Here is a 7848-nt window from a genome sequence, read left to right on the forward strand (position 1 = left end):
GTGCTATATCTTTTCAGACTGATTTGACTTTCAGTTTTCTTAAAAATTAATATTAAAAACCATAAAAATCCCTTAGACTTACATGGCAGACTGCTCAAATTGAGCCAAGACTACGGTGGCCCATTAGTGTACAAGCCAAAAACTCAAATCTAAACTCCCTGAAGCCCTAGACTCAATTAAACTACCATTCAATGACCTAATAAACTTCTATCTATCTATCTATCTATCTATCTATCTATCTATCTATCTATCTATCTATCTATCTATCTATCTATCTATCTATCTATCTATCTATCTATCTATCTATCTATCTATCTATCTATCTATCTATATTTCTAACTAACTTATCTTTCTATCTATCTTTCTAACTAACTTATCTATCTTTCTTTCTCACTAATCTATCTATCTTTCTAACTAACTTATCTATCTATCTTTCTTTCTAACTAATCTATCTTTCTTTCTAACTAACTAATCTATCTTTCTTTCTTTCTTACTAATCTATCTATCTTTTTAACTAACTTATCTATCTTTCTTTATAACTTATCTATCTATCTTTCTAACTAACTTATCTATCTATCTATCTATCTATCTATCTATCTATCTATCTATCTATCTAACTAACTTATCTATCTTTCTTTCTTTTTAACTAATCTATCTTTCTAACTTATCTATCTTTCTTTCTTTTATCTTTCTAACTTATCTAACTTTCTTTCTTTTTAACTAATCTATCTATCTTTCTAACTAACTTATCTATCTTTCTTTCTTTCTTACTAATCTATCTATCTTTCTAACTAACTTATCTATCTTTCTTTCTTTTTAACTAATCTATCTTTTTCTAACTAACTTATCTATCTTTCTTTCTTTCTTTCTTACTAATCTATCTATCTTTCTAACTAACTAATCGATCTTTCTTTCTTACTAATCTATCTTTTTAACTAACTTATCTATATTTCTTTCTAACTTATCTATCTTTTTTTCTAACTAACTTATCTTTCTATCTATCGATCTTTCTATCTTTCTTTCTAACTAATCTATCTTTCTTTCTAACTAACTAATCTATCTTTCTTTCTTTCTTACTAATCTATCTATCTTTTTAACTAACTTATCTATCTTTCTTTCTTACTAATCTATCTATCTTTCTAACTAATCTATCTTTCTTTCTTTTTAACTAATCTATCTATCTTTCTAACTAACTTATCTATCTTTCTTTCTTTCTTACTAATCTATCTATCTTTCTAACTAACTTATCTATCTTTCTTTCTTTTTAACTAATCTATCTTTTTCTAACTAACTTATCTATCTTTCTTTCTTTCTTTTGAACTAATCTATATATCTTTCTAACTAACTTATCTATCTTTCTTTCTTTCTTTCTTTCTAGCTAATCCATCTATCTTTCTAACTAATTTATCTTTCTTTCTTTCTTACTAATCTATCTTTCTAACTAACTAACTTATCATCTTTCTTTCTTTTTAACTAATCTATCTTTCTAACTAACTAATCTATCTTTATTTCTTTTTAACTAATCTATCTATCTTTCTAACTAACTTATCTATCTTTCTTTCTTACTAATCTATCTTTCTAACTAACTTATCTATCTTTCTTTCTTTTTAACTAATCTATCTATCTTTCTAACTTATCTATCTTTCTTTTTAACTAATCTATCTCTTTCTAACTAACTTATCTATCTTTCTTTCTTTTTAACTAATCTATCTATCTTTCTAACTAACTTATCTTTCTTTCTTTCTTTTTAACTTATCTATCTTTCCTTCTTTTTAACTAATCTATCTATCTTTCTAACTAACTTATCTTTCTTTCTTTCTTTTTAACTAATATATCTATCTTTCTAACTAATTTATTTATCTTTCTTTCTTACTAATCTATCTTTCTAACTAACTTATCTATCTTTCTTTCTTTTTAACTAATCTATCTATCTTTCTAACTAACTTATCTATCTTTCTTTTTAACTAATCTATCTCTTTCTAACTAACTTATCTATCTTTCTTTCTTTTTAACTAATCTATCTATCTTTCTAACTAACTTATCTTTCTTTCTTTCTTTTTAACTTATCTATCTTTCTTTCTTTTTAACTAATCTATCTATCTTTCTAACTAACTTATCTTTCTTTCTTTCTTTTTAACTAATCTATCTATCTTTCTAACTAACTTATCTATCTTTCTTTCTTTCTTACTAATATATCTATCTTTCTAACTACCTTATCTATCTTTCTTTCTTTCTTTCTTTCTTTCTTTCTTTCTTTCTTTCTTTTTAACTAATCTATCTATCTTTCTAACTAACTTATTTATCTTTCTAACTAACTTATTTATCTTTCTTTTGTTCGTTTTAACTAGTCTATCTTTCTAACTAACTTATCTATCTTTCTTTCTTTCTTTCTTACTAATCTATCCATCTTTCTAACTAACATATCTATCTTTCTTTCTTTCTTACTTACTAATCTATCCATATTTCTAACTAACATATCTATCTTTCTTTCTTACTAATCTATCCATCTTTCTAACTAACATATCTATCTTTCTTTCTTTCTTACTAATCTATCCATCCAACTAATTAATCTTTTTTCTTTCTAACTAATCTTTTTACTTTCTTTCTTTCTTTCTTTCTTTCTTTCTTTCTTTCTTTCTTACTAATCTTTCTTTTTTTTCTTACTTTTCTTTCTTTCTTTCTAACTAATCTTTCTTTTTTCTTTTTCTTACTTTTCTTTCTTTCTTTCTTTCTAACTAATCTTTTTTCTTTCTTTCTTTCTTTCTTTCTTTCTTTCTTTCTTTCTAACTAATCTTTTTTCTTTCTTTCTTTCTTTCTTTCTTTCTTTCTTTCTTTCTTTCTTTCTTTCTTTCTAACTAATCTTTCGTTCTTTCTTTTTCTTACTTTTCTTTCTTTCTTTCTAACTAATCTTTTTTCTTTCTTTCTTTCTTTCTTTCTTTCTTTCTTTCTTTCTTTCTTTCTTTCTAACTAATCTTTCTTTATTTCTTTCTTTTTCTTACTTTTCTTTCTTTCTTTCTTTTTCTTACTTTTCTTTCTTTCTTTCTAACTAATCTTTTTTCTTTCTTTCTTTCTTTCTTACTAATCTTTCTTTTTCTTTTTCTTACTTTTCTTTCTTTCTAACTAATCTTTTTTCTTTCTTTCTTTCTTTCTTTCTTTCTTTCTTTCTTTCTTTCTTTCTTTCTTTCTTTCTAACTAATCTTTCTTTCTTCCTTTTTCTTACTTTTCTTTCTTTCTTTCTAACTAATCTTTTTTCTTTCTTTCTTTCTTTCTTTCTTTCTTTCTTTCTTTCTTTCTTTCTTTCTTTCCTTCTTTCTTTCTAACAAATCTTTTTCTTTCTAACTAATCTTTTTTCTTTCTTTCTTTCTTTCTTTCTTTCTTTCTTTCTTTCTTTCTAACTAATCTTTCTTTTTTCTTTCTTTCTTTCTTTCTTTCTTTCTTTCTTTCTTTCTTTCTTTCTTTCTTTCTTTCTTTCTTTCTAACTAATTAATCTTTTTTCTTTCTTTCTTTCTAACTAATCTTTTTTCTTTCTTTCTTTCTTTCTTTCTAACTAATCTTTCTTTCTCTTACTTTTCTTTCTTTCTTTCTAACTAATCTTTTTTCTTTCTTTCTTTCTTTCTTTCTTTCTTTCTTTCTTTCTTTCTTTCTTTCTTTCTAACTAATCTTTCGTTCTTTCTTTTTCTTACTTTTCTTTCTTTCTTTCTAACTAATCTTTTTTCTTTCTTTCTTTCTGTCTTTCTTTCTTTCTTTCTTTCTTTCTTTCTTTCTTTCTAACTAATCTTTCTTTCTTTCTTTTTCTTACTTTTCTTTCTTTCTTTCTAACTAATCTTTTTTCTTTCTTTCTTTCTTTCTTTCTTTCTTTCTTTCAAACTAATTAATCTTCTTTCTTTCTTTCTTTCTTTCTTTCTTTCTTTCTAACTAATTAATCTTTTTTCTTTCTTTCTTTCTAACTAATCATTTTTCTTTCTTTCTTTCTAACTAATCTTTCTTTTTTCTTTTTCTTGCTTTTCTTTCTTTCTTTCTTTCTTTCTTTCTTTCTTTCTTTCTTTCTTTCTTTCTTTCTAACTAATCTTTTTACTTTCTTTCTTTCTTTCTTTCTTTCTTTCTAACTAATCTTTTTACTTTCTTTCTTTCTTTCTTTCTAACTAATCTTTCTTTCTCTTACTTTTCTTTCTTTCTTTCTAACTAATCTTTTTTCTTTCTTTCTTTCTTTCTTTCTTTCTTTCTTTCTTTCTTTCTTTCTTTCTTTCTTTCTTTCTTTCTTTCTAACTAATCTTTCTTTCTAACTAATCTTTCTTTCTAACTAATCTTTCTTTCTTTCTTTCTCTTTCTTTCTTTCTCTTACTTTTCTTTCTTTCTTTCTAACTAATCTTTCTTTCTCTTACTTTCTTTCTTTCTTTCTTTCTTTCTAACTAATCTTTTTTCTTTCTTTCTTTCTTTCTTTCTTTCTTTCTTTCTTTCTTTCTAACTAATCTTTCTTTCTTTCTTTCTTTTTCTTACTTTTCTTTCTTTCTTTCTAACTAATCTTTTTTCTTTCTAACTAATCTTTTTTCTTTCTAACTAATCTTTTTTCTTTCTTTCTTTCTTTCTTTCTTTCTTTCTTTCTTTCTTTCTTTCTTTCTTTCTTTCTAACTAATCTTTTTACTTTCTTTCTTTCTAACTAATCTTTTTACTTTCTTTCTTTCTAACTAATCTTTCTTTTTTCTTTTTCTTACTTTTCTTTCTTTCTTTCTTTCTTTCTTTCTAACTAATCTTTTCTTTCTCTTTCTAACTAATCTTTTTCTTTCTTTCTTTCTTTCTTTCTTTCTTTCTTTCTTTCTTTCTTTCTTTCTTTCTAACTAATCTTTCTTTCTTTCTTTCTTTCTAACTAATCTTTTTACTTTCTTTCTTTCTTTCTTTCTTTCTTTCTAACTAATCTTTTTACTTTCTTTCTTTCTTTCTTTCTTTCTTTCTTTCTTTCTAACTAATCTTTTTTCTTTCTTTCTTTCTTTCTTTCTTTCTTTCTTTCTTTCTTTCTTTCTCTCTTTCTTTCTTTCTAACTAATCTTTTTACTTTCTTTCTTTCTTTCTTTCTTTCTTTCTAACTAATCTTTTTTCTTTCTTTCTTTCTTTCTTTCTTTCTTTCTTTCTTTCTTTCTAACTAATCTTTTTTCTTTCTTTCTTTCTTTCTTTCTTTCTTTCTTTCTTTCTTTCTTTCTTTCTTTCTTTCTTTCTTTCTTTCTTTCTTCCCAACTATTATTTCTTTCTAACTAATCTATCAATCTAACTTTAACCTACTTTAAACTTCTAACTTCTTTAAACTTCTTCAAACTCTCTGGTCAGGCTTTCTCAAGCCAACTTAAAGTTTGTCTCAACAAACTTTTTTTTCTAGTTATTATTATTAAGTTGGCTTGAGAGAGCCAACATATTGAAATCCTATTTAAACTTATTATTATTATTATTATTCCGAGACTAAAATTTCTATATGAAACTCGTCCTAGAGCTTTAACTCTACATACTCCAAACTCGGCTCAGACACTCAAACTGTTCTGACTCGCGTTGCTTTATCTTTTCAGACTGATCGGACTTACGGTTTTCCTACAAATGACGATCAAAACTCGGAAAAACTCCCATTGACTTACAATGGGGAGTTCTAAAAAATTCAAATCCAGATTCAAACTCACCAACCGACAAAAATTTAAATCTAAACACCTTGAAGACTAAACCAAACTGCCGTTCTATATATATTAGCCAATGAAACTCATTTAAACTAATAAACTCTAATCTCATACATTTATAAACTAATTAACTTAAATTTAATAGCTAATTAACTAATAAACTCATGAATTCATAGACTTATGAACTCTTAAACTCATAAATTAATAAACTCTGAACTCTAAACTCATTTAAACTTATAAACTCTAAACTCAAAAACTCGTACACATATAAACTCTAAACTCATAAACTCTGAGTGTGTGTGTGTGTGTCTGAGTGAGGTAGTCTGAGTGTGTGTGTGTGTGTTTGTGTGTGTGTGTGTGTTTGTGTGTATCTATCTAACTTATTTATATATCTATCATAAACTTCAAACTACTTTAAACTACTTTAAACTTCAAACCACTTTAAACTTCTTTAGTTTAATGCTTCCAGCTCCCAAGCAACTCCATAGCAACCAAACTTGAGTACCCTAGCAACCGTTTTGCAAGACCTATATCTCTGTATCAGAACATCGTATAGAGATGAGTTTTGGCTCTTTTGACTCATGCTAGCAAACAGCACTTCCAACATGCTACACATGCTAGCAGTGAATAGCTACATGCTAATAGCAATTAGTTAAGTGTTGAATCATGCCAAGATCATGCTAAGAACTCTATAAAAACTCCATAGTAACCATCTGTGACAACTACCAACCACCTAGTAACACCATATCAACCGCCCTGAATACCATAGCAACCACCCAGAACACCCTAGCAACCGCCTAGCAACCACCCAGAACACCCTAGCAACCACCCAAAATACCTTAGAACACCCTAGCAACACCCTAGCAACCACTCAGAACACCCTAGCAACCACCCAAAATACCTTAGAACACCCTAGCAACATCCTAGCAACCACTCAGAACACCCTAGCAACTGCCTAACAACCACCCAGAACACCCTAGCAACCACCCAAAATACCTTAGAACACCCTAGCAACACCATAGCAACCACCCAGAACACCCTAGCAACCACCCAAAATACCTTAGAACACCATAGCAACACCATAGCAACCACTCAGAACACCCTAGCAACCACCCAAAATACCTTAGGACACCCTAGCAACACCATAGCAACCACCCAAAACACCCTAGCAACCGCCTAGCAACCACCCAGAACACCCTAGCAACCACCCAAAAGACCCTAGCAACCGCCTAGCAACCACCCAAAAGACCCTAGCAACCACCCAAAAGACCCTAGCAACCGCCTAGCAACCACCCAAAATATCCTAGCAACCACCCAAAACACCCTAGCAACCGCCTAGCAACCACCCAAAATATCCTAGCAACCACCCAAAACACCCTAGCAACCACCCAAAACACCCTAGCAACCGCCTAGCAACCACCCAAAAGACCCTAGCAACCGCCTAGCAACCACCAAAAAGACCCTAGCAACCACCAAAAATATCCTAGCAACCACCCAGAACACCCTAGCAACCACCTAGCAACCGCCTAGCAACCACACAAAAGACCCTAGCAACCACCCAAAAGACCCTAGCAACCGCCTAGCAACCACCCAAAATATCCTAGCAACCACCCAAAACACCCTAGCAACCGCCTAGCAACCACCCAAAATATCCTAGCAACCACCCAAAACACCCTAGCAACCACCCAAAACACCCTAGCAACCGCCTAGCAACCACCCAAAAGACCCTAGCAACCGCCTAGCAACCACCAAAAAGACCCTAGAAACCACAAATATCCTAGCAACCACCCAGAACACCCTAGCAACCACCTAGCAACCGCCTAGCAACCACACAAAAGACCCTAGCAACCGCCTAGCAACCACCCAAAACACCCTAGCAACCACCCAAAACACCCTAGCAACCACCCAAAAGACCCTAGCAACCACCCAGAACACCCTAGCAACCGCCTAGCAACCACCCAGAACACCCTAGCAACCACCCAAAATACCCTAGCAACCACCCAGAACACCCTAGCAACCACCCAAAAGACCCTAGCAACCACCCAAAAGACCCTAGCAACCACCCAAAACACCCTAGCAACCACCCAAAATATCCTAGCAACCACCCAAAACACCCTAGCAACCGCCTAGCAACCACCCAAAAGACCCTAGCAACCACCAAAAATATCCTAGCAACCACCCAAAATACCCTAGCA

Source organism: Scardinius erythrophthalmus (genome assembly GCF_964197995.2).
Source record: "Scardinius erythrophthalmus genome assembly, chromosome: 24".
Lineage (NCBI taxonomy): Eukaryota > Metazoa > Chordata > Actinopteri > Cypriniformes > Leuciscidae > Scardinius > Scardinius erythrophthalmus.